The sequence below is a fragment of the Balaenoptera acutorostrata genome, chromosome 11 (genome assembly GCF_949987535.1).
Source record: "Balaenoptera acutorostrata chromosome 11, mBalAcu1.1, whole genome shotgun sequence".
NCBI classification, from domain to species: domain Eukaryota; kingdom Metazoa; phylum Chordata; class Mammalia; order Artiodactyla; family Balaenopteridae; genus Balaenoptera; species Balaenoptera acutorostrata.
In genome coordinates, this window is record NC_080074.1 from 77,003,788 (window position 1) to 77,031,264 (window position 27,477).

The following is a 27,477-nucleotide window of genomic DNA, read 5'->3' on the forward strand; positions in this document are numbered from 1 at the left end:
GTTCTCCTGTTTTCCCTGGAAACGGTGAAGAGACTTCCTCATGTGCTGTAGCCGTACGCTCTAGGAATTGCTTGGGCAGCCAGTGTCCCTTCTCTAGGGACTCATAGAGGGGATGGGCCAAGGCTGTGTTTTGGATGTCAAGTAGATTAAAGGTGTTCAGCCAGCAATTGGGAGAGACATGAGAGAGGGAAATTCTGGCAGGAGATTGTGTACAGCAGCAGTGACTGACCACTTCTGATTTTCTTTGCAGCAGCAGTGGCTCCCATTTCTCCTCCTACCCCTGGTCACTACCATGTCCTCTAGTGAGGGTGTGGAGAAACGCAGTTGGGCTGGCATGGGGAGACATACTGCCTGGTTGGTGGCTACCGGGCCTACGGGCAGGTTCCTATGGCCACGCCAGCGAAAGTGGAAGCAGAGAAGCCAGTCCCCAGAAGTGCTCCCAAGAGGAAGCGCTCTCCAGAAAAGTGGGATGAAGACCTGGGTTGCCCCAATCCCCAAATCCGGCGATTGCAGCATTCAAGCAGTTTAGGACTAGAAGGTGCTTGGATTCTCCAGCAGGGTGGCCCAACCTCTGGGCGCATCCCCTCTGCACCAGCCCCAGTATACGAATGTCCCATCTTTGCTTTTTCAAGGTCGGCAACAAGGAGTCCCCTCCAAAATAAGGTCCCCTCTCATTGCCACCCTCTCAAAGGCTTCCCCCAATGTGGTTCCTTCCTGTGGGCCAGATCAGGCGAAGGGCAGAGTTGTCTCTTTCCTTCTCTGACTCGGGCAAAATCGTCTTAGTAACACCTCTTCACAGTGTTGACCATGTGTTTTACGGGGGCTGCTGCTGAGCCTTTATCTCATCCTTTCATGGTGGAGAGAGAGAGGATTAGAATGAATTTTACTTCTAGGGGAGAGGGGAGTGTAATGATTATGTTGTCATTTAGTATTATGTCCTTTGGACATGAACTTGTTTTGAATTTCATATTAAAATGGGCCCACCATTCCCACTTTGTGAGGTCATTCAGCACGCTCATTTTGCACCTTGAACATCTCTCTCAGTATCACTTGGAAATGCTTGAAATGGCATGAGCTTGTCCTCACATTCCTATCAGCTGTAAATGCGGAGCCCCAACAGGAACCTAACCATTGAGCAGAACACCTCTCCACCACCTGTGTAACACTGGGTAGGCCCCTTAACCTCTTGGTTTTCTTCAGTCCTCAGTTGTGAAAATGTGAGTGGTCTATGAATTTATATTTGGGGCAGGACAAGGTCGAGGAGAGTGTGTCTTTGCTTTTATTCTTCGAAACTGGTATGTCTTCCCTCTCTTCCCCACGGGTCCAAATCTCACTTGTCCTTCAGGCCCACTGCCAAGGAGCCTTCTCTGATTCCCCAGGCACACAAATCTCTGCCTCTTAGGGTCAGTGCCATACAACCAAGCTGTCTCTTACGTTAATCTTGCCTCTCAAGCCAATCTCAGAATGTGGGTCTGTCTTGCCCTCCTGGGAACCCTGGGGCTGTGCCAGCCCACCAGAACACCCCGCGTGGAGTGTCTACTAGACTAGGGCATGGGTGGGGAGGCCCGGGTGTGAGGGGCCAGGCAGAGTATTTCTGCCTCCCCCCTGCTCTCCTCCACCAAACTGCCCCTCCTCCTGAAGCCTGCCCCTCAAGTCACAGGTTCCTTATATGACCTCACTGGGTACTGATGACCTCACAGGCCTTCTCACAGTTGCCATGGCAGGGTAACTATGCCAACGTGCTGCCCTCAGAGAAACTTCCCTGACAGTTCTCCACCAGATACCAATCTCTTTGGTTGTCTGAGAGAGAATGTCTGACCAGATCTTCTATATTAACTCTAACGTGTCCTCTGTTCCCTGTGAGGGCAGTGCAGCAGGTACACTGAGATCGGGCATCTGTACAGGAGGCATGGTGTACACACAACCTCCCCTGGCTGCCACATGTTCCTGTGGGGCTTGCCGACCACTTACACCTGAGCGCGTTCCCAGCTGTAAGTAATACCAGTGACCTGGGACACCTTCAGGCGCCCACAGTGCTCACCGCTGAGGACAAGTGAAAGGTCATCCCTGGAAAAGTGTGCAGGATGCTTCTGATCTTTATAAATATAGCCTTCCCCTTTGGGCTACAGGATGCTTCCATTCAGACCCTTTCCTGATTGGCCTCTTAGCAAAAGACAAGTGCATTCTTGTTGGCAAATGGTAAACGGAGCAGTTGGAGGAAGAGGGCCACTCTTGAACCGCACCTTCAAACCCAGGCTCCCCTGTGCTGTCATGCAGACATCTATATCGGTCCCGTCAGACACATCCCATCCTGAGCTGCTGAGTACTAGGGGAGAGGGTGGTGCCATATTGATGGGAAGACCGGAAGAACCCAAAGGGGTGTTGAAGTGCTAATGAGACTGGAGGGCTGAGGAGATGGTGTCCCAGGAGGCTGGGTTGATGTGAGCCTAGTCTAGGTACGCAGAACGCGGTTCTAGGTCTCCTGATCACTCTGCCTCAGTATTTGGCCTTCTTCTAGTCTAGATAAAAGTATCACAGGGCTAGAGTTCAGTGTGGTCGAAACACGCAGTATAAATGGGGTCCAAGAGGGGTTGACAAGGTGGGCGGGTTTTTAACCAATTTATATTAGATTATTTTTTTCCAAACCTTGAACGGCATTTCCATTAAAGCCTCAGAAGTGACAGACTGCAAGAAATGTTTTCTCTGTTGTGGAAGGCAGAGATGGAGAGGATCATGATTGCAATTACTTTCGGGTTCTCCTGTTTTCCCTGGAAACGGTGAAGAGACTTCCTCATGTGCTGTAGCCGTACGCTCTGGGAATTGCTTGGGCAGCCAGTGTCCCTTCTCTAGGGACTCATAGAGGTGATGGGCCAAGGCTGTGTTTTGGATGTCAAGTAGATTAAAGGTGTTCAGCCAGCAATTGGGAGAGACATGACAGAGGGAAATTCTGGCAGGAGACTGTGTACAGCAGCAGTGACTGACCACTTCTGATTTTCTTTGCAGCAGCAGTGGCTCCCATTTCTCCTCCTACCCCTGGTCACTACCATGTCCTCTAGTGAGGGTGTGGAGAAACGCAGTTGGGCTGGCATGGGGAGACATACTGGCTGGTTGGTGGCTACCGGGCCTACGGGCAGGTTCCTATGGCCACGCCAGCGAAAGTGGAAGCAGAGAAGCCAGTCCCCAGACGTGCTCCCAAGAGGAAGCGCTCTCCAGAAAAGTGGGATGAAGACCTGGGTTGCCCCAATCCCCAAATCCGGCGATTGCAGCATTCAAGCAGTTTAGGACTAGAAGGTGCTTGGATTCTCCAGCAGGGTGGCCCAACCTCTGGGCGCATCCCCTCTGCACCAGCCCCAGTATACGAATGTCCCATCTTTGCTTTTTCAAGGTCGGCAACAAGGAGTCCCCTCCAAAATAAGGTTCCCTCTCATTGCCACCCTCTCAAAGGCTTCCCCCAATGTGGTTCCTTCCTGTGGGCCAGATCAGGCGAAGGGCAGAGTTGTCTCTTTCCTTCTCTGACTCGGGCAAAATCGTCTTAGTAACACCTCTTCACAGTGTTGACCATGTGTTTTACGGGGGCTGCTGCTGAGCCTTTATCTCATCCTTTCATGGTGGAGAGAGAGAGGATTAGAATGATTTTTACTTCTAGAGGAGAGGGGAGTGTAATGATTATGTTGTCATTTAGTATTATGTCCTTTGGACCTGAACTTGTTTTGAATTTCATATTAAAATGGGCCCACCATTCCCACTTTGTGAGGTCATTCAGCACCCTCATTTTGCACCTTGAACATCTCTCTCAGTATCACTTGGAAATGCTTGAAATGGCATGAGCTTGTCCTCACATTCCTATCAGCTGTAAATGCGGAGCCCCAACATGAACCTAACCATTGAGCGGAACACCTCTCCACCACCTGTGTAACACTGGGTAGGCCCCTTAACCTCTTGGTTTTCTTCAGTCCTCAGTTGTGAAAATGTGAGTGGTCTATGAATTTATATTTGGGGCAGGACAAGGTCGAGGAGAGTGTGTCTTTGCTTTTATTCTTCGAAACTGGTATGTCTTCCCTCTCTTCCCCATGGGTCCAAATCTCACTTGTCCTTCAGGCCCACTTCAAGGAGCCTTCTCTGATTCCCCAGGCACACAAATCTCTGCCTCTTAGGGTCAGTGCCATACAACCAAGCTGTCTCTTACGTTAATCTTGCCTCTCAAGCCAATCTCAGAATGTGGGTCTGTCTTGCCCTCCTGGGAACCCTGGGGCTGTGCCAGCCCACCAGAACACCCCGCGTGGAGTGTCGACTAGGCTAGGGCATGGGTGGGGAGGCCCGGGTGTGAGGGGCCAGGCAGAGTATTTCTTCCTCCCCCCTGCTCTCCTCCAGCAAACTGCCCCTCTTCCTGAAGCCTGCCCCTCAAGTCACAGGTTCCTTATATGACCTCACTGGGTACTGATGACCTCACAGGCCTTCTCACAGTTGCCATGGCAGGGTAACTATGCCAACGTGCTGCCCTCAGAGAAACTTTCCTGACAGTTCTGCACCAGATACCAATCTCTTTGGTTGTCTGAGAGAGAATGTCTGACCAGATCTTCTATATTTACTCTAACGTGTCCTCTGTTCCCTGTGAGGGCAGTGCAGCAGGTACACTGAGATCGGGCATCTGTACAGGAGGCATGGTGTACACAAAACCTCCCCTGGCTGCCACATGTTCCTGTGGGACTTGCCGACCACTTACACCTGAGCGCGTTCCCAGCTGTAAGTAATACCAGTGACCTGGGACACCTTCAGGCGCCCACAGTGTTCACCGCTGAGGACAAGTGAAAGGTCATCCCTGGAAAAGTGTGCAGGATGCTTCTGATCTTTATAAATGTAGCCTTCCCCTTTTGGCTACAGGATGCTTCCTTTCAGACCCTTTCCTGATTGGCCTCTTAGCAAAAGACAAGTGCATTCTTGTTGGCAAATGGTAAACGGAGCAGTTGGAGGAAGAGGGCCACTCTTGAACCGCACGTTCAAACCCAGGCTCCCCTGTGCTGTCATGCAGACATCTATATCGGTCCCGTCAGACACATCCCATCCTGAGCTGCTGAGTACTAGGGGAGAGGGTGGTGCCATATTGATGGGAAGACCGGAAGAACCCAAAGGGGTGTTGAAGTGCTAATGAGACTGGAGGGCTGAGGAGATGGTGTCCCAGGAGGCTGGGTTGATGTGAGCCTAGTCTAGGTACGCAGAACGCGGTTCTAGGTCTCCTGATCACTCTGCCTCAGTATTTGGCCTTCTTCTATTCTAGATAAAAGTATCACAGGGCTAGAGTTCAGTGTGGTCGAAACACGCAGTATAAATGGGGTCCAAGAGGGGTTGACAAGGTGGGCGGGTTTTTAACCAATTTATATTAGATTATTTTTTTCCAAACCTTGAACGGCATTTCCATTAAAGCCTCAGAAGTGACAGACTGCAAGAAATGTTTTCTCTGTTGTGGAAGGCAGAGATGGAGAGAATCATGATTGCAATTACTTTCGGGTTTTCCTGTTTTCCCTGGAAACGGTGAAGAGACTTCCTCATGTGCTGTAGCCGTACGCTCTGGGAATTGCTTGGGCAGCCATTGTCCCTTCTCTAGGGACTCATAGAGGTGATGGGCCAAGGCTGTGTTTTGGATGTCAAGTAGATTAAAGGTCTTCAGCCAGCAATTGGGAGAGACATGAGAGAGGGAAATTCTGGCAGGAGACTGTGTACAGCAGCAGTGACTGACCACTTCTGATCTTCTTTGCAGCAGCAGTGGCTCCCATTTCTCCTCCTACCCCTGGTCACTACCATGTCCTCTAGTGAGGGTGTGGAGAAACGCAGTTGGGCTGGCATGGGGAGACATACTGCCTGGTTGGTGGCTACCGGGCCTACGGGCAGGTTCCTTTGGCCACGCCAGCGAAAGTGGAAGCAGAGAAGCCAGTCCCCAGTCGTGCTCCCAAGAGGAAGCGCTCTCCAGAAAAGTCGGATGAAGACCTGGGTTGCCCCAATCCCCAAATCCGGCGATTGCAGCATTCAAGCAGTTTAGGACTAGAAGGTGCTTTGATTCTCCAGCAGGGTGGCCCAACCTCTGGGTGCATCCCCTCTGCACCAGCCCCAGTATACGAATGTCCCATCTTTGCTTTTTCAAGGTCGGCAACAAGGAGTCCCCTCCAAAATAAGGTTCCCTCTCATTGCCACCCTCTCAAAGGCTTCCCCCAATGTGGTTCCTTCCTGTGGGCCAGATCAGGCGAAGGGCAGAGTTGTCTCTTTCCTTCTCTGACTCGGGCAAAATCGTCTTAGTAAGACCTCTTCACAGTGTTGACCATGTGTTTTACGGGGGCTGCTGCTGAGCCTTTATCTCATCCTTTCATGGTGGAGAGAGAGAGGATTAGAATGATTTTTACTTCTAGGGGAGAGGGGAGTGTAATGATTATGTTGTCATTTAGTATTATGTCCTTTGGACCTGAACTTGTTTTGAATTTCATATTAAAATGGGCCCACCATTCCCACTTTGTGAGGTCATTCAGCACGCTCATTTTGCACCTTGAACATCTCTCTCAGTATCACTTGGAAATGCTTGAAATGGCATGAGCTTGTCCTCACATTCCTATCAGCTGTAAATGCGGAGGCCCAACATGAACCTAACCATTGAGCAGAACACCTCTCCACCACCTGTGTAACACTGGGTAGGCCCCTTAACCTCTTGGTTTTCTTCAGTCCTCAGTTGTGAAAATGTGAGTGGTCTATGAATTTATATTTGGGGCAGGACAAGGTCGAGGAGAGTGTGTCTTTGCTTTAATTCTTCGAAACTGGTATGTCTTCCCTCTCTTCCCCTCGGGTCCAAATCTCACTTGTCCTTCAGGCCCACTGCCAAGGAGCATTCTCTGATTCCCCAGGCACACAAATCTCTGCCTCTTAGGGTCAGTGCCATACAACCAAGCTGTCTCTTACATTAATCTTGCCTCTCAAGCCAACCTCAGAATGTGGGTCTGTCTTGCCCTCCTGGGAACCCTGGGGCTGTGCCAGCCCACCAGAACACACCGCGTGGAGTGTCTACTAGACTAGGGAATGGGTGGGGAGGCCCGGGTGTGAGGGGCCAGGCAGAGTATTTCTGCCTGAACCCTGCTCTCCTCCACCAAACTGCCCCTCCACCTGAAGCCTGCCCCTCAAGTCACAGGTTCCTTATATGACCTCACTGGGTACTGATGACCTCACAGGCCTTCTCACAGTTGCCATGGCAGGGTAACTATGCCAACGTGCTGCCCTCAGAGAAACTTCCCTGACAGTTCTCCACCAGATACCAATCTCTTTGGTTGTCTGAGAGAGAATGTCTGACCAGATCTTCTATATTTACTCTAACGTGTCCTCTGTTCCCTGTGAGGGCAGTGCAGCAGGTACACTGAGATCGGGTATCTATACAGGAGGCATGGTGTACACACAACCTCCCCTGGCTGCCACATGTTCCTGTGGGGCTTGCCGACCACTTACACCTGAGCGCGTTCCCAGCTGTAAGTAATACCAGTGACCTGGGACACCTTCAGGCGCCCACAGTGCTCACCGCTGAGGACAAGTGAAAGGTCATCCCTGGAAAAGTGTGCAGGATGCTTCTGAACTTTATAAATATAGCCTTCCCCTTTGGGCTACAGGATGCTTCCATTCAGACCCTTTCCTGATTGGCCTCTTAGCAAAAGACAAGTGCATTCTTGTTGGCAAATGGTAAACGGAGCAGTTGGAGGAAGAGGGCCACTCTTGAACCGCACGTTCAAACCCAGGCTCCCCTGTGCTGTCATGCAGACATCTATATCGGTCCCGTCAGACACATCCCATCCTGAGCTGCTGAGTACTAGGGGAGAGGGTGGTGCCATATTGATGGGAAGACCGGAAGAACCCAAAGGGGTGTTGAAGTGCTAATGAGACTGGAGGGCTGAGGAGATGGTGTCCCAGGAGGCTGGGTTGATGTGAGCCTAGTCTAGGTACGCAGAACGCGGTTCTAGGTCTCCTGATCACTCTGCCTCAGTATTTGGCCTTCTTCTAGTCTAGATAAAAGTATCACAGGGCTAGAGTTCAGTGTGGTCCAAACACGCAGTATAAATGGGGTCCAAGAGGGCTTGACAAGGTGGGTGGGTTTTTAACCAATTTATATTAGATTATTTTTTTCCAAACCTTGAACGGCATTTCCATTAAAGCCTCAGAAGTGACAGACTGCAAGAAATGTTTTCTCTGTTGTGGAAGGCAGAGATGGAGAGGATCATGATTGCAATTACTTTCGGGTTCTCCTGTTTTCCCTGGAAACGGTGAAGAGACTTCCCCATGTGCTGTAGCCGTACGCTCTGGGAATTGCTTGGGCAGCCAGTGTCCCTTCTCTAGGGACTCATAGAGGTGATGGGCCAAGGCTGTGTTTTGGATGTCAAGTAGATTAAAGGTCTTCAGCCAGCAATTGGGAGAGACATGAGAGAGGGAAATTCTGGCAGGAGACTGTGTACAGCAGCAGTGACTGACCACTTCTGATCTTCTTTGCAGCAGCAGTGGCTCCCATTTCTCCTCCTACCCCTGGTCACTACCATGTCCTCTAGTGAGGGTGTGGAGAAACGCAGTTGGGCTGGCATGGGGAGACATACTGCCTGGTTGGTGGCTACCGGGCCTACGGGCAGGTTCCTTTGGCCACGCCAGCGAAAGTGGAAGCAGAGAAGCCAGTCCCCAGTCGTGCTCCCAAGAGGAAGCGCTCTCCAGAAAAGTCGGATGAAGACCTGGGTTGCCCCAATCCCCAAATCCGGCGATTGCAGCATTCAAGCAGTTTAGGACTAGAAGGTGCTTGGATTCTCCAGCAGGGTGGCCCAACCTCTGGGTGCATCCCCTCTGCACCAGCCCCAGTATACGAATGTCCCATCTTTGCTTTTTCAAGGTCGGCAACAAGGAGTCCCCTCCAAAATAAGGTTCCCTCTCATTGCCACCCTCTCAAAGGCTTCCCCCAATGTGGTTCCTTCCTGTGGGCCAGATCAGGCGAAGGGCAGAGTTGTCTCTTTCCTTCTCTGACTCGGGCAAAATCGTCTTAGTAAGACCTCTTCACAGTGTTGACCATGTGTTTTATGGGGGCTGCTGCTGAGCCTTTATCTCATCCTTTCATGGTGGAGAGAGAGAGGATTAGAATGATTTTTACTTCTAGGGGAGAGGGGAGTGTAATGATTATGTTGTCATTTAGTATTATGTCCTTTGGACATGAACTTGTTTTGAATTTCATATTAAAATGGGCCCACCATTCCCACTTTGTGAGGTCATTCAGCACGCTCATTTTGCACCTTGAAGATCTCTCTCAGTATCACTTGGAAATGCTTGAAATGGCATGAGCTTGTCCTCACATTCCTATCAGCTGTAAATGCGGAGCCCCAACATGAACCTAACCATTGAGCAGAACACCTCTCCACCACCTGTGTAACACTGGGTAGGCCCCTTAACCTCTTGGTTTTCTTCAGTCCTCAGTTGTGAAAATGTGAGTGGTCTATGAATTTATATTTGGGGCAGGACAAGGTCGAGGAGAGTGTGTCTTTGCTTTTATTTTTCGAAACTGGTATGTCTTCCCTCTCTTCCCCATGGGTCCAAGTCTCACTTGTCCTTCAGGCCCACTGCCAAGGAGCCTTCTCTGATTCCCCAGGCACACAAATCTCTGCCTCTTAGGGTCAGTGCCATACAACCAAGCTGTCTCTTACGTTAATCTTGCCTCTCAAGCCAATCTCAGAATGTGGGTCTGTCTTGCCCTCCTGGGAACCCTGGGGCTGTGCCAGCCCACCAGAACACCCCGCGTGGAGTGTCTACTAGACTAGGGAATGGGTGGGGAGGCCCGGGTGTGAGGGGCCAGGCAGAGTATTTCTGCCTCCCCCCTGCTCTCCTCCACCAAACTGCCCCTCCTCCTGAAGCCTGCCCCTCAAGTCACAGGTTCCTTATATGACCTCACTGGGTACTGATGACCTCACAGGCCTTCTCACAGTTGCCATGGCAGGGTAACTATGCCAACGTGCTGCCCTCAGAGAAACTTCCCTGACAGTTCTCCACCAGATACCAATCTCTTTGGTTGTCTGAGAGAGAATGTCTGACCAGATCTTCTATATTTACTCTAACGTGTCCTCTGTTCCCTGTGAGGGCAGTGCAGCAGGTACACTGAGATCGGGCATCTGTACAGGAGGCATGGTGTACACACAACCTCCCCTGGCTGCCACATGTTCCTGTGGGGCTTGCCGACCACTTACACCTGAGCGCGTTCCCAGCTGTAAGTAATACCAGTGACCTGGGACACCTTCAGGCGCCCACAGTGCTCACTGCTGAGGACAAGTGAAAGGTCATCCCTAGAAAAGTGTGCAGGATGCTTCTGATCTTTATAAATGTAGGCTTTCCCTTTGGGCTACAGGATGCTTCCATTCAGACCCTTTCCTGATTGGCCTCTTAGCAAAAGACAAGTGCATTTTTGTTGGCAAATGGTAAACGGAGCAGTTGGAGGAAGAGGGCCACTCTTGAACCGCACCTTCAAACCCAGGCTCCCCTGTGCTGTCATGCAGACATCTATATCGGTCCCCTCAGACACATCCCATCCTGAGCTGCTGAGTACTAGGGGAGAGGGTGGTGCCATATTGATGGGAAGACCGGAAGAACCCAAAGGGGTGTTGAAGTGCTAATGAGACTGGAGGGCTGAGGAGATGGTGTCCCAGGAGGCTGGGTTGATGTGAGCCTAGTCTAGGTACGCAGAACTCGGTTCTAGGTCTCCTGATCACTCTGCCTCAGTATTTGGCCTTCTTCTAGTCTAGATAAAAGTATCACAGGGCTAGAGTTCAGTGTGGTCGAAACACGCAATATAAATGGGGTCCAAGAGGGGTTGACAAGGTGGGCGGGTTTTTAACCAATTTATATTAGATTATTTTTTTCCAAACCTTGAACGGCATTTCCATTAAAGCCTCAGAAGTGACAGACTGCAAGAAATGTTTTCTCTGTTGTGGAAGGCAGAGATGGAGAGGATCATGATTGCAATTACTTTCGGGTTCTCCTGTTTTCCCTGGAAACGGTGAAGAGACTTCCTCATGTGCTGTAGCCGTACGCTCTAGGAATTGCTTGGGCAGCCAGTGTCCCTTCTCTAGGGACTCATAGAGGTGATGGGCCAAGGCTGTGTTTTGGATGTCAAGTAGATTAAAGGTCTTCAGCCAGCAATTGGGAGAGACATGAGAGAGGGAAATTCTGGCAGGAGACTGTGTACAGCAGCAGTGACTGACCACTTCTGATTTTCTTTGCAGCAGCAGTGGCTCCCATTTCTCCTCCTACCCCTGGTCACTACCATGTCCTCTAGTGAGGGTGTGGAGAAACGCAGTTGGGCTGGCATGGGGAGACATACTGCCTGGTTGGTGGCTACCGGGCCTACGGGCAGGTTCCTATGGCCACGCCAGCGAAAGTGGAAGCAGAGAAGCCAGTCCCCAGTCGTGCTCCCAAGAGGAAGCGCTCTCCAGAAAAGTCGGATGAAGACCTGGGATGCCCCAATCCCCAAATCCGGCGATTGCAGCATTCAAGCAGTTTAGGACTAGAAGGTGCTTGGATTCTCCAGCAGGGTGGCCCAACCTCTGGGTGCATCCCCTCTGCACCAGCCCCAGTATACGAATGTCCCATCTTTGCTTTTTCAAGGTCGGCAACAAGGAGTCCCCTCCAAAATAAGGTCCCCTCTCATTGCCACCCTCTCAAAGGCTTCCCCCAATGTGGTTCCTTCCTGTGGGCCAGATCAGGCGAAGGGCAGAGTTCTCTCTTTCCTTTTCTGACTCGGGCAAAATCGTCTTAGTAAGACCTCTTCACAGTGTTGACCATGTGTTTTACGGGGGCTGCTGCTGAGCCTTTATCTCATCCTTTCATGGTGGAGAGAGAGAGGATTAGAATGATTTTTACTTCTAGGGGAGAGGGGAGTGTAATGATTATGTTGTCCTTTAGTATTATGTCCTTTGGACCTGAAGTTGTTTTGAATTTCATATTAAAATGGGCCCACCATTCCCACTTTGTGAGGTCATTCAGCACCCTCATTTTGCACCTTGAACATCTCTCTCAGTATCACTTGGAAATGCTTGAAATGGCATGAGCTTGTCCTCACATTCCTATCAGCTGTAAATGCGGAGCCCCAACATGAACCTAACCATTGAGCAGAACACCTCTCCACCACCTGTGTAACACTGGGTAGGCCCCTTAACCTCTTGGTTTTCTTCAGTCCTCAGTTGTGAAAATGTGAGTGGTCTATGAATTTATATTTGGGGCAGGACAAGGTCGAGGAGAGTGTGTCTTTGCTTTTATTCTTCGAAACTGGTATGTCTTCCCTCTCTTCCCCATGGGTCCAAATCTCACTTGTCCTTCAGGCCCACTGCCAAGGAGCCTTCTCTGATTCCCCAGGCACACAAATCTCTGCCTCTTAGGGTCAGTGCCATACAACCAAGCTGTCTCTTACGTTAATCTTGCCTCTCAAGCCAATCTCAGAATGTGGGTCTGTCTTGCCCTCCTGGGAACCCTGGGGCTGTGCCAGCCCACCAGAACACCCCGCGTGGAGTGTCTACCAGACTAGGGAATGGGTGGGGAGGCCCGGGTGTGAGGGGCCAGGCAGAGTATTTCTGCCTCCCCCCTGCTCTCCTCCACCAAACTGCCCCTCCTCCTGAAGCCTGCCCCTCAAGTCACAGGTTCCTTATATGACCTCACTGGGTACTGATGACCTCACAGGCCTTCTCACAGTTGCCATGGCAGGGTAACTATGCCAACGTGCTGCCCTCAGAGAAACTTCCCTGACAGTTCTCCACCAGATACCAATCTCTTTGGTTGTCTGAGAGAGAATGTCTGACCAGATCTTCTATATTTACTCTAACGTGTCCTCTGTTCCCTGTGAGGGCAGTGCAGCAGGTACACTGAGACCGGGCATCTGTACAGGAGGCATGGTGTACACACAACCTCCCCTGGCTGCCACATGTTCCTGTGGGGCTTGCCGACCACTTACACCTGAGCGCGTTCCCAGCTGTAAGTAATACCAGTGACCTGGGGCACCTTCAGGCGCCCACAGTACTCACTGCTGAGGACAAGTGAAAGGTTATCCCTAGAAAAGTGTGCAGGATGCTTCTGATCTTTATAAATGTAGGCTTCCCCTTTGGGCTACAGGATGCTTCCATTCAGACCCAGTTGGAGGAAGAGGGCCACTCTTGAACAGCACCTTCAAACCCAGGCTCCCCTGTGCTGTCATGCAGACATCTATATCGGTCCCCTCAGACACATCCCATCCTGAGCTGCTGAGTACTAGGGGAGAGGGTGGTGCCATATTGATGGGAAGACCGGAAGAACCCAAAGGGGTGTTGAAGTGCTAATGAGACTGGAGGGCTGAGGAGATGGTGTCCCAGGAGGCTGGGTTGATGTGAGCCTAGTCTAGGTACGCAGAACGCGGTTCTAGGTCTCCTGATCACTCTGCCTCAGTATTTGGCCTTCTTCTAGTCTAGATAAAAGTATCACAGGGCTAGAGTTCAGTGTGGTCGAAACACGCAGTATAAATGGGGTCCAAGAGGGGTTGACAAGGTGGGCGGTTTTTTAACCAATTTATATTAGATTATTTTTATCCAAACCTTGAACGGCATTTCCATTAAAGCCTCAGAAGTGACAGACTGCAAGAAATGTTTTCTCTGTTGTGGAAGGCAGAGATGGAGAGGATCATGATTGCAATTACTTTCGGGTTCTCCTGTTTTCCCTGGAAACGGTGAAGAGTCTTCCTCATGTGCTGTAGCCGTACGCTCTAGGAATTGCTTGGGCAGCCAGTGTCCCTTCTCTAGGGACTCATAGAGGTGATGGGCCAAGGCTGTGTTTTGGATGTCAAGTAGACTAAAGGTCTTCAGCCAGCAATTGGGAGAGCCATGAGAGAGGGAAATTCTGGCAGGAGACTGTGTACAGCAGCAGTGACTGACCACTTCTGATCTTCTTTGCAGCAGCAGTGGCTCCCATTTCTCCTCCTACCCCTGGTCACTACCATGTCCTCTAGTGAGGGTGTGGAGAAACGCAGTTGGGCTGTCATGGGGAGACATACTGCCTGGTTGGTGGCTACCGGGCCTACGGGCAGGTTCCTATGGCCACGCCAGCGAAAGTGGAAGCAGAGAAGCCAGTCCCCAGTCGTGCTCCCAAGAGGAAGCGCTCTCCAGAAAAGTCGGATGAAGACCTGGGTTGCCCCAATCCCCAAATCCGGCGATTGCAGCATTCAAGCAGTTTAGGACTAGAAGGTGCTTGGATTCTCCAGCAGGGTGGCCCAACCTCTGGGTGCATGCCCTCTGCACCAGCCCCAGTATACGAATGTCCCATCTTTGCTTTTTCAAGGTCGGCAACAAGGAGTCCCCTCCAAAATAAGGTTCCCTCTCATTGCCACCCTCTCAAAGGCTTCCCCCAATGTGGTTCCTTCCTGTGGGCCAGATCAGGCGAAGGGCAGAGTTGTCTCTTTCCTTCTCTGACTCGGGCAAAATCGTCTTAGTAAGACCTCTTCACAGTGTTGACCATGTGTTTTACGGGGGCTGCTGCTGAGCCTTTATCTCATCCTTTCATGGTGGAGAGAGAGAGGATTAGAATTATTTTTACTTCTAGGGTAGAGGGGAGTGTAATGATTATGTTGTCATTTAGTATTATGTCCTTTGGACCTGAACTTGTTTTGAATTTCATATTAAAATGGGCCCACCATTCCCACTTTGTGAGGTCATTCAGCACCCTCATTTTGCACCTTGAACATCTCTCTCAGTATCACTTGGAAATGCTTGAAATGGCATGAGCTTGTCCTCACATTCCTATCAGCTGTAAATGCGGAGCCCCAACATGAACCTAACCATTGAGCAGAACACCTCTCCACCACCTGTGTAACACTGGGTTGGCCCCTTAACCTCTTGATTTTCTTCAGTCCTCAGTTGTGAAAATGTGAGTGGTCTATGAATTTATATTTGGGGCAGGACAAGGTCGAGGAGAGTGTGTCTTTGCTTTTATTCTTCGAAACTGGTATGTCTTCCCTCTCTTCCCCATGGGTCCAAATCTCACTTGTCCTTCAGGCCCACTGCCAAGGAGCCTTCTCTGATTCCCCAGGCACACAAATCTCTGCCTCTTAGGGTCAGTGCCATACAACCAAGCTGTCTCTTACGTTAATCTTGCCTCTCAAGCCAATCTCAGAATGTGGGTCTGTCTTGCCCTCCTGGGAACCCTGGGGCTGTGCCAGCCCACCAGAACACCCCGCGTGGAGTGTCTACTAGACTAGGGAATGGGTGGGGAGGCCCGGGTGTGAGGGGCCAGGCAGAGTATTTCTGCCTCCCCCCTGCTCTCCTCCACCAAACTGCCCCTCCTCCTGAAGCCTGCCCCTCAAGTCACAGGTTCCTTATATGACCTCACTGGGTACTGATGACCTCACAGGCCTTCTCACAGTTGCCATGGCAGGGTAACTATGCCAACGTGCTGCCCTCAGAGAAACTTCCCTGACAGTTCTCCACCAGATACCAATCTCTTTGGTTGTCTGAGAGAGAATGTCTGACCAGATCTTCTATATTTACTCTAACGTGTCCTCTGTTCCCTGTGAGGGCAGTGCAGCAGGTACACTGAGATCGGGCATCTGTACAGGAGGCATGGTGTACACACAAGCTCCCCTGGCTGCCACATGTTCCTGTGGGGCTTGCCGACCACTTACACCTGAGCGCGTTCCCAGCTGTAAGTAATACCAGTGACCTGGGACACCTTCAGGCGCCCACAGTGCTCACTGCTGAGGACAAGTGAAAGGTCATCCCTAGAAAAGTGTGCAGGATGCTTCTGATCTTTATAAATGTAGGCTTCCCCTTTGGGCTACAGGATGCTTCCATTCAGACCCTTTCCTGATTGGCCTCTTAGCAAAAGACAAGTGCATTTTTGTTGGCAAATGGTAAACGGAGCAGTTGGAGGAAGAGGGCCACTCTTGAACCGCACCTTCAAACCCAGGCTCCCCTGTGCTGTCATGCAGACATCTATATCGGTCCCCTCAGACACATCCCATCCTGAGCTGCTGAGTACTAGGGGAGAGGGTGGTGCCATATTGATGGGAAGACCGGAAGAACCCAAAGGGGTGTTGAAGTGCTAATGAGACTGGAGGGCTGAGGAGATGGTGTCCCAGGAGGCTGGGTTAATGTGAGCCTAGTCTAGGTACGCAGAACTCGGTTCTAGGTCTCCTGATCACTCTGCCTCAGTATTTGGCCTTCTTCTAGTCTAGATAAAAGTATCACAGGGCTAGAGTTCAGTGTGGTCGAAACACGCAGTATAAATGGGGTCCAAGAGGGGTTGACAAGGTGGGCGGGTTTTTAACCAATTTATATTAGATTATTTTTTTCCAAACCTTGAACGGCATTTCCATTAAAGCCTCAGAAGTGACAGACTGCAAGAAATGTTTTCTCTGTTGTGGAAGGCAGAGATGGAGAGGATCATGATTGCAATTACTTTCGGGTTCTCCTGTTTTCCCTGGAAACGGTGAAGAGTCTTCCTCATGTGCTGTAGCCGTACGCTCTAGGAATTGCTTGGGCAGCCAGTGTCCCTTCTCTAGGGACTCATAGAGGTGATGGGCCAAGGCTGTGTTTTGGATGTCAAGTAGATTAAAGGTCTTCAGCCAGCAATTGGGAGAGACATGAGAGAGGGAAATTCTGGCAGGAGACTGTGTACAGCAGCAGTGACTGACCACTTCTGATCTTCTTTGCAGCAGCAGTGGCTCCCATTTCTCCTCCTACCCCTGGTCACTAACATGTCCTCTAGTGAGGGTGTGGAGAAACGCAGTTGGGCTGTCATGGGGAGACATACTGCCTGGTTGGTGGCTACCGGGCCTACGGGCAGGTTCCTATGGCCACGCCAGCGAAAGTGGAAGCAGAGAAGCCAGTCCCCAGTCGTGCTCCCAAGAGGAAGCGCTCTCCAGAAAAGTCGGATGAAGACCTGGGATGCCCCAATCCCCAAATCCGGTGATTGCAGCATTCAAGCAGTTTAGGACTAGAAGGTGCTTGGATTCTCCAGCAGGGTGGCCCAACCTCTGGGTGCATCCCCTCTGCACCAGCCCCAGTATACGAATGTCCCATCTTTGCTTTTTCAAGGTCGGCAACAAGGAGTCCCCTCCAAAATAAGGTCTCCTCTCATTGCCACCCTCTCAAAGGCTTCCCCCAATGTGGTTCCTTCCTGTGGGCCAGATCAGGCGAAGGGCAGAGTTGTCTCTTTCCTTCTCTGACTCGGGCAAAATCGTCTTAGTAAGACCTCTTCACAGTGTTGACCATGTGTTTTACGGGGGCTGCTGCTGAGCCTTTATCTCATCCTTTCATGGTGGAGAGAGAGAGGATTAGAATGATTTTTACTTCTAGGGGAGAGGGGAGTGTAATGATTATGTTGTCCTTTAGTATTATGTCCTTTGGACCTGAACTTGTTTTGAATTTCATATTAAAATGGGCCCACCATTCCCACTTTGTGAGGTCATTCAGCACCCTCATTTTGCACCTTGAACATATCTCTCAGTATCACTTGGAAATGCTTGAAATGGCATGAGCTTGTCCTCACATTCCTATCAGCTGTAAATGCGGAGCCCCAACATGAACCTAACCATTGAGCAGAACACCTCTCCACCACCTGTGTAACACTGGGTAGGCCCCTTAACCTCTTGGTTTTCTTCAGTCCTCAGTTGTGAAAATGTGAGTGGTCTATGAATTTATATTTGGGGCAGGACAAGGTCGAGGAGAGTGTGTCTTTGCTTTTATTCTTCGAAACTGGTATGTCTTCCCTCTCTTCCCCATGGTCCAAATCTCACTTCTCCTTCAGGCCCACTGCCAAGGAGCCTTCTCTGATTCCCCAGGCACACAAATCTCTGCCTCTTAGGGTCAGTGCCATACAACCAAGCTGTCTCTTACGTTAATCTTGCCTCTCAAGCCAATCTCAGAATGTGGGTCTGTCTTGCCCTCCTGGGAACCCTGGGGCTGTGCCAGCCCACCAGAACACCCCGCGTGGAGTGTCTACTAGACTAGGGAATGGGTGGGGAGGCCCGGGTGTGAGGGGCCAGGCAGAGTATTTCTGCCTCCCCCCTGCTCTCCTCCACCAAACTGCCCCTCCTCCTGAAGCCTGCCCCTCAAGTCACAGGTTCCTTATATGACCTCACTGGGTACTGATGACCTCACAGGCCTTCTCACAGTTGCCATGGCAGGGTAACTATGCCAACGTGCTGCCCTCAGAGAAACTTCCCTGACAGTTCTCCACCAGATACCAATCTCTTTGGTTGTCTGAGAGAGAATGTCTGACCAGATCTTCTATATTTACTCTAACGTGTCCTCTGTTCCCTGTGAGGGCAGTGCAGCAGGTACACTGAGATCGGGCATCTGTACAGGAGGCATGGTGTACACACAACCTCCCCTTGCTGCCACATGTTCCTGTGGGGCTTGCCGACCACTTACACCTGAGCGCGTTCCCAGCTGTAAGTAATACCAGTGACCTGGGACACCTTCAGGCGCCCACAGTGCTCACCGCTGAGGACAAGTGAAAGGTCATCCCTGGAAAAGTGTGCAGGATGCTTCTGATCTTTATAAATGTAGCCTTCCCCTTTGGGCTACAGGATGCTTCCATTCAGACCCTTTCCTGATTGGCCTCTTAGCAAAAGACAAGTGCATTCTTGTTGGCAAATGGTAAACAGAGCAGTTGGAAGAAGAGGGCCACTCTTGAACCGCACCTTCAAACCCAGGCTCCCCTGTGCTGTCATGCAGACATCTATATCGGTCCCGTCAGACACATCCCATCCTGAGCTGCTGAGTACTAGGGGAGAGGGTGGTGCCATATTGATGGGAAGACCGGAAGAACCCAAAGGGGTGTTGAAGTGCTAATGAGACTGGAGGGCTGAGGAGATGGTGTCCCAGGAGGCTGGGTTGATGTGAGCCTAGTCTAGGTACGCAGAACTCGGTTCTAGGTCTCCTGATCACTCTGCCTCAGTATTTGGCCTTCTTTTAGTCTAGATAAAAGTATCACAGGGCTAGAGTTCAGTGTGGTCGAAACACGCAGTACAAATGGGGTCCAAGAGGGGTTGACAAGGTGGACGGGTTTTTAACCAATTTATATTAGATTATTTTTTTCCAAACCTTGAACGGCATTTCCATTAAAGCCTCAGAAGTGACAGACTGCAAGAAATGTTTTCTCTGTTGTGGAAGGCAGAGATGGAGAGGATCATGATTGCAATTACTTTCGGGTTCTCATGTTTTCCCTGGAAACGGTGAAGAGTCTTCCTCATGTGCTGTAGCCGTACGCTCTAGGAATTGCTTGGGCAGCCAGTGTCCCTTCTCTAGGGACTCATAGAGGTGATGGGCCAAGGCTGTGTTTTGGATGTCAAGTAGATTAAAGGTCTTCAGCCAGCAATTGGGAGAGACATGAGAGAGGGAAATTCTGGCAGGAGACTGTGTACAGCAGCAGTGACTGACCACTTCTGATTTTCTTTGCAGCAGCAGTGGCTCCCATTTCTCCTCCTACCCCTGGTCACTAACATGTCCTCTAGTGAGGGTGTGGAGAAACGCAGTTGGGCTGTCATGGGGAGACATACTGCCTGGTTGGTGGCTACCGGGCCTACGGGCAGGTTCCTATGGCCACGCCAGCGAAAGTGGAAGCAGAGAAGCCAGTCCCCAGTCGTGCTCCCAAGAGGAAGCGCTCTCCAGAAAAGTCGGATGAAGACCTGGGATGCCCCAATCCCCAAATCCGGTGATTGCAGCATTCAAGCAGTTTAGGACTAGAAGGTGCTTGGATTCTCCAGCAGGGTGGCCCAACCTCTGGGTGCATCCCCTCTGCACCAGCCCCAGTATACGAATGTCCCATCTTTGCTTTTTCAAGGTCGGCAACAAGGAGTCCCCTCCAAAATAAGGTCCCCTCTCATTGCCAACCTCTCAAAGGCTTCCCCCAATGTGGTTCCTTCCTGTGGGCCAGATCAGGCGAAGGGCAGAGTTGTCTCTTTCCTTCTCTGACTCGGGCAAAATCGTCTTAGTAAGACCTCTTCACAGTGTTGACCATCTGTTTTACGGGGGCTGCTGCTGAGCCTTTATCTCATCCTTTCATGGTGGAGAGAGAGAGGATTAGAATGATTTTTACTTCTAGGGGAGAGGGGAGTGTAATGATTATGTTGTCCTTTAGTATTATGTCCTTTGGACCTGAACTTGTTTTGAATTTCATATTAAAATGGGCCCACCATTCCCACTTTGTGAGGTCATTCAGCACCCTCATTTTGCACCTTGAACATCTCTCTCAGTATCACTTGGAAATGCTTGAAATGGCATGAGCTTGTCCTCACATTCCTATCAGCTGTAAATGCGGAGCCCCAACATGAACCTAACCATTGAGCAGAACACCTCTCCACCACCTGTGTAACACTGGGTTGGCCCCTTAACCTCTTGGTTTTCTTCAGTCCTCAGTTGTGAAAATGTGAGTGGTCTATGAATTTATATTTGGGGCAGGACAAGGTCGAGGAGAGTGTGTCTTTGCTTTTATTCTTCGAAACTGGTATGTCTTCCCTCTCTTCCCCATGGGTCCAAATCTCACTTGTCCTTCAGGCCCACTGCCAAGGAGCCTTCTCTGATTCCCCAGGCACACAAATCTCTGCCTCTTAGGGTCAGTGCCATACAACCAAGCTGTCTCTTACGTTAATCTTGCCTCTCAAGCCAATCTCAGAATGTGGGTCTGTCTTGCCCTCCTGGGAACCCTGGGGCTGTGCCAGCCCACCAGAACACCCCGCGTGGATTGTCTACTAGACTAGGGAATGGGTGGGGAGGCCCGGGTGTGAGGGGCCAGGCAGAGTATTTCTTCCTCCCCCCTGCTCTCCTCCAGCAAACTGCCCCTCCTCCTGAAGCCTGCCCCTCAAGTCACAGGTTCCTTATATGACCTCACTGGGTACTGATGACCTCACAGGCCTTCTCACAGTTGCCATGGCAGGGTAACTATGCCAACGTGCTGCCCTCAGAGAAACTTCCCTGACAGTTCTCCACCAGATACCAATCTCTTTGGTTGTCTGAGAGAGAATGTCTGACCAGATCTTCTATATTTACTCTAACGTGTCCTCTGTTCCCTGTGAGGGCAGTGCAGCAGGTACACTGAGATCGGGCATCTGTACAGGAGGCATGGTGTACACACAACCTCCCCTGGCTGCCACATGTTCCTGTGGGGCTTGCCGACCAATTACACCTGAGCGCGTTCCCAGCTGTAAGTAATACCAGTGACCTGGGACACCTTCAGGCGCCCACAGTGCTCACCGCTGAGGACAAGTGAAAGGTCATCCCTGGAAAAGTGTGCAGGATGCTTCTGATCTTTATAAATGTAGCCTTCCCCTTTGGGCTACAGGATGCTTCCATTCAGACCCTTTCCTGATTGGCCTCTTAGCAAAAGACAAGTGCATTCTTGTTGGCAAATGGTAAACAGAGCAGTTGGAAGAAGAGGGCCACTCTTGAACCGCACCTTCAAACCCAGGCTCCCCTGTGCTGTCATGCAGACATCTATATCGGTCCCGTCAGACACATCCCATCCTGAGCTGCTGAGTACTAGGGGAGAGGGTGGTGCCATATTGATGGGAAGACCGGAAGAACCCAAAGGGGTGTTGAAGTGCTAATGAGACTGGAGGGCTGAGGAGATGGTGTCCCAGGAGGCTGGGTTGATGTGAGCCTAGTCTAGGTACGCAGAACTCGGTTCTAGGTCTCCTGATCACTCTGCCTCAGTATTTGGCCTTCTTCTAGTCTAGATAAAAGTATCACAGGGCTAGAGTTCAGTGTGGTCGAAACACGCAGTATAAATGGGGTCCAAGAGGGGTTGACAAGGTGGGCCGGTTTTTAACCAATTTATATTAGATTATTTTTTTCCAAACCTTGAACGGCATTTCCATTAAAGCCTCAGAAGTGACAGACTGCAAGAAATGTTTTCTCTGTTGTGGAAGGCAGAGATGGAGAGGATCATGATTGCAATTACTTTCGGGTTCTCCTGTTTTCCCTGGAAACGGTGAAGAGTCTTCCTCATGTGCTGTAGCCGTACGCTCTAGGAATTGCTTGGGCAGCCAGTGTCCCTTCTCTAGGGACTCATAGAGGTGATGGGCCAAGGCTGTGTTTTGGATGTCAAGTAGATTAAAGGTCTTCAGCCAGCAATTGGGAGAGACATGAGAGAGGGAAATTCTGGCAGGAGACTGTGTACAGCAGCAGTGACTGACCACTTCTGATTTTCTTTGCAGCAGCAGTGGCTCCCATTTCTCCTCCTACCCCTGGTCACTAACATGTCCTCTAGTGAGGGTGTGGAGAAACGCAGTTGGGCTGTCATGGGGAGACATACTGCCTGGTTGGTGGCTACCGGGCCTACGGGCAGGTTCCTATGGCCACGCCAGCGAAAGTGGAAGCAGAGAAGCCAGTCCCCAGTCGTGCTCCCAAGAGGAAGCGCTCTCCAGAAAAGTCGGATGAAGACCTGGGATGCCCCAATCCCCAAATCCGGTGATTGCAGCATTCAAGCAGTTTAGGACTAGAAGGTGCTTGGATTCTCCAGCAGGGTGGCCCAACCTCTGGGTGCATCCCCTCTGCACCAGCCCCAGTATACGAATGTCCCATCTTTGCTTTTTCAAGGTCGGCAACAAGGAGTCCCCTCCAAAATAAGGTCCCCTCTCATTGCCACCCTCTCAAAGGCTTCCCCCAATGTGGTTCCTTCCTGTGGGCCAGATCAGGCGAAGGGCAGAGTTGTCTCTTTCCTTCTCTGACTCGGGCAAAATCGTCTTAGTAAGACCTCTTCACAGTGTTGACCATGTGTTTTACGGGGGCTGCTGCTGAGCCTTTATCTCATCCTTTCATGGTGGAGAGAGAGAGGATTAGAATGATTTTTACTTCTAGGGGAGAGGGGAGTGTAATGATTATGTTGTCCTTTAGTATTATGTCCTTTGGACCTGAACTTGTTTTGAATTTCATATTAAAATGGGCCCACCATTCCCACTTTGTGAGGTCATTCAGCACCCTCATTTTGCACCTTGAAGATCTCTCTCAGTATCACTTGGAAATGCTTGAAATGGCATGAGCTTGTCCTCACATTCCTATCAGCTGTAAATGCGGAGCCCCAACATGAACCTAACCATTGAGCAGAACACCTCTCCACCACCTGTGTAACACTGGGTTGGCCCCTTAACCTCTTGGTTTTCTTCAGTCCTCAGTTGTGAAAATGTGAGTGGTCTATGAATTTATATTTGGGGCAGGACAAGGTCGAGGAGAGTGTGTCTTTGCTTTTATTCTTCGAAACTGGTATGTCTTCCCTCTCTTCCCCATGGGTCCAAATCTCACTTGTCCTTCAGGCCCACTGCCAAGGAGCCTTCTCTGATTCCCCAGGCACACAAATCTCTGCCTCTTAGGGTCAGTGCCATACAACCAAGCTGTCTCTTACGTTAATCTTGCCTCTCAAGCCAATCTCAGAATGTGGGTCTGTCTTGCCCTCCTGGGAACCCTGGGGCTGTGCCAGCCCACCAGAACACCCCGCGTGGAGTGTCTACTAGACTAGGGAATGGGTGGGGAGGCCCGGGTGTGAGGGGCCAGGCAGAGTATTTCTGCCTCACCCCTGCTCTCCTCCACCAAACTGCCCCTCCTCCTGAATCCTGCCCCTCAAGTCACAGGTTCCTTATATGACCTCACTGGGTACTGATGACCTCACAGGCCTTCTCACAGTTGCCATGGCAGGGTAACTATGCCAACGTGCTGCCCTCAGAGAAACTTCCCTGACAGTTCTCCACCAGATACCAATCTCTTTGGTTGTCTGAGAGAGAATGTCTGACCAGATCTTCTATATTTACTCTAACGTGTCCTCTGTTCCCTGTGAGGGCAGTGCAGCAGGTACACTGAGATCGGGCATCTGTACAGGAGGCATGGTGTACACACAACCTCCCCTGGCTGCCACATGTTCCTGTGGGGCTTGCCGACCACTTACACCTGAGCGCGTTCCCAGCTGTAAGTAATACCAGTGACCTGGGACACCTTCAGGCGCCCACAGTGCTCACCGCTGAGGACAAGTGAAAGGTCATCCCTGGAAAAGTGTGCAGGATGCTTCTGATCTTTATAAATGTAGCCTTCCCCTTTGGGCTACAGGATGCTTCCATTCAGACCCTTTCCTGATTGGCCTCTTAGCAAAAGACAAGTGCATTCTTGTTGGCAAATGGTAAACAGAGCAGTTGGAAGAAGAGGGCCACTCTTGAACCGCACCTTCAAACCCAGGCTCCCCTGTGCTGTCATGCAGACATCTATATCGGTCCCGTCAGACACATCCCATCCTGAGCTGCTGAGTACTAGGGGAGAGGGTGGTGCCATATTGATGGGAAGACCGGAAGAACCCAAAGGGGTGTTGAAGTGCTAATGAGACTGGAGGGCTGAGGAGATGGTGTCCCAGGAGGCTGGGTTGATGTGAGCCTAGTCTAGGTACGCAGAACTCGGTTCTAGGTCTCCTGATCACTCTGCCTCAGTATTTGGCCTTCTTCTAGTCTAGATAAAAGTATCACAGGGCTAGAGTTCAGTGTGGTCGAAACACGCAGTATAAATGGGGTCCAAGAGGGGTTGACAAGGTGGGCGGGTTTTTAACCAATTTATATTAGATTATTTTTTTCCAAACCTTGAACGGCATTTCCATTAAAGCCTCAGAAGTGACAGACTGCAAGAAATGTTTTCTCTGTTGTGGAAGGCAGAGATGGAGAGGATCATGATTGCAATTACTTTCGGGTTCTCCTGTTTTCCCTGGAAACGGTGAAGAGACTTCCTCATGTGCTGTAGCCGTACGCTCTGGTAATTGCTTGGGCAGCCAGTGTCCCTTCTCTAGGGACTCATAGAGGTGATGGGCCAAGGCTGTGTTTTGGATGTCAAGTAGATTAAAGGTCTTCAGCCAGCAATTGGGAGAGACATGAGAGAGGGAAATTCTGGCAGGAGACTGTGTACAGCAGCAGTGACTGACCACTTCTGATTTTCTTTGCAGCAGCAGTGGCTCCCATTTCTCCTCCTACCCCTGGTCACTACCATGTCCTCTAGTGAGGGTGTGGAGAAACGCAGTTGGGCTGGCATGGGGAGACATACTGCCTGGTTGGTGGCTACCGGGCCTACGGGCACGTTCCTATGGCCACGCCAGCGAAAGTGGAAGCAGAGAAGCCAGTCCCCAGTCGTGCTCACAAGAGGAAGCTCTCTCCAGAAAAGTCGGATGAAGACCTGGGATGCCCCAATCCCCAAATCCGGCGATTGCAGCATTCAAGCAGTTTAGGACTAGAAGGTGCTTGGATTCTCCAGCAGGGTGGCCCAACCTCTGGGTGCATCCCCTCTGCACCAGCCCCAGTATACGAATGTCCCATCTTTGCTTTTTCAAGGTCGGCAACAAGGAGTCCCCTCCAAAATAAGGTCCCCTCTCATTGCCACCCTCTCAAAGGCTTCCCCCAATGTGGTTCCTTCCTGTGGGCCAGATCAGGCGAAGGGCAGAGTTGTCTCTTTCCTTCTCTGACTCGGGCAAAATCGTCTTAGTAAGACCTCTTCACAGTGTTGACCATGTGTTTTACGGGGGCTGCTGCTGAGCCTTTATCTCATCCTTTCATGGTGGAGAGAGAGAGGATTAGAATGATTTTTACTTCTAGGGGAGAGGGGAGTGTAATGATTATGTTGTCCTTTAGTATTATGTCCTTTGGACCTGAACTTGTTTTGAATTTCATATTAAAATGGGCTCACCATTCCCACTTTGTGAGGTCATTCAGCACCCTCATTTTGCACCTTGAACATCTCTCTCAGTATCACTTGGAAATGCTTGAAATGGCATGAGCTTGTCCTCACATTCCTATCCGCTGTAAATGCGGAGCCCCAACATGAACCTAACCATTGAGCAGAACACCTCTCCACCACCTGTGTAACACTGGGTAGGCCCCTTAACCTCTTGGTTTTCTTCAGTCCTCAGTTGTGAAAATGTGAGTGGTCTATTAATTTATATTTGGGGCAGGACAAGGTCGAGGAGAGTGTGTCTTTGCTTTTATTCTTCGAAACTGGTATGTCTTCCCTCTCTTCCCCATGGGTCCAAATCTCACTTGTCCTTCAGGCCCACTGCCAAGGAGCCTTCTCTGATTCCCCAGGCACACAAATCTCTGCCTCTTAGGGTCAGTGCCATACAACCAAGCTGTCTGTTACGTTAATCTTGCCTCTCAAGCCAATCTCAGAATGTGGGTCTGTCTTGCCCTCCTGGGAACCCTGGGGCTGTGCCAGCCCACCAGAACACCACGCGTGGAGTGTCGACTAGGCTAGGGCATGGGTGGGGAGGCCCGGGTGTGAGGGGCCAGGCAGAGTATTTCTGCCTCCCCCCTGCTCTCCTCCACCAAACTGCCCCTCCTCCTGAAGCCTGCCCCTCAAGCCACAGGTTACTTATATGACCTCACTGGGTACTAATGACCTCACAGGCCTTCTCACAGTTGCCATGGCAGGGTAACTATGCCAACGTGCTGCCCTCAGAGAAACTTCCCTGACAGTTCTCCACCAGATACCAATCTCTTTGGTTGTCTGAGAGAGAATGTCTGACCAGATCTTCTATATTTACTCTAACGTGTCCTCTGTTCCCTGTGAGGGCAGTGCAGCAGGTACACTGAGATCGGGCATCTGTACAGGAGGCATGGTGTACACACAACCTCCCCTGGCTGCCACATGTTCCTGTGGGGCTTGCCGACCACTTACACCTGAGCGCGTTCCCAGCTGTAAGTAATACCAGTGACCTGGGACACCTTCAGGCGCCCACAGTGCTCACTGCTGAGGAGAAGTGAAAGGTCATCCCTAGAAAAGTGTGCAGGATGCTTCTGATCTTTATAAATGTAGGCTTCCCCTTTGGGCTACAGGATGCTTCCATTCAGACCCTTTCCTGATTGGCCTCTTAGCAAAAGACAAGTGCATTTTTGTTGGCAAAAGGTAAACGGAGCAGTTGGAGGAAGAGGGCCACTCTTGAACCGCACCTTCAAACCCAGGCTCCCCTGTGTTGTCATGCAGACATCTATATCGGTCCCGTCAGACACATCCCATCCTGAGCTGCTGAGTACTAGGGGAGAGGGTGGTGCCATATTGATGGGAAGACCGGAAGAACCCAAAGGGGTGTTGAAGTGCTAATGAGACTGGAGGGCTGAGGAGATGGTGTCCCAGGAGGCTGGGTTGATGTGAGCCTAGTCTAGGTACGCAGAACGCGGTTCTAGGTCTCCTGATCACTCTGCCTCAGTATTTGGCCTTCTTCTAGTCTAGATAAAAGTATCACAGGGCTAGAGTTCAGTGTGGTCGAAACACGCAGTATAAATGGGGTCCAAGAGGGGTTGACAAGGTGGGCGGGTTTTTAACCAATTTATATTAGATTATTTTTTTCCAAACCTTGAACGGCATTTCCATTAAAGCCTCAGAAGTGACAGACTGCAAGAAATGTTTTCTCTGTTGTGGAAGGCAGAGATGGAGAGGATCATGATTGCAATTACTTTCGGGTTCTCCTGTT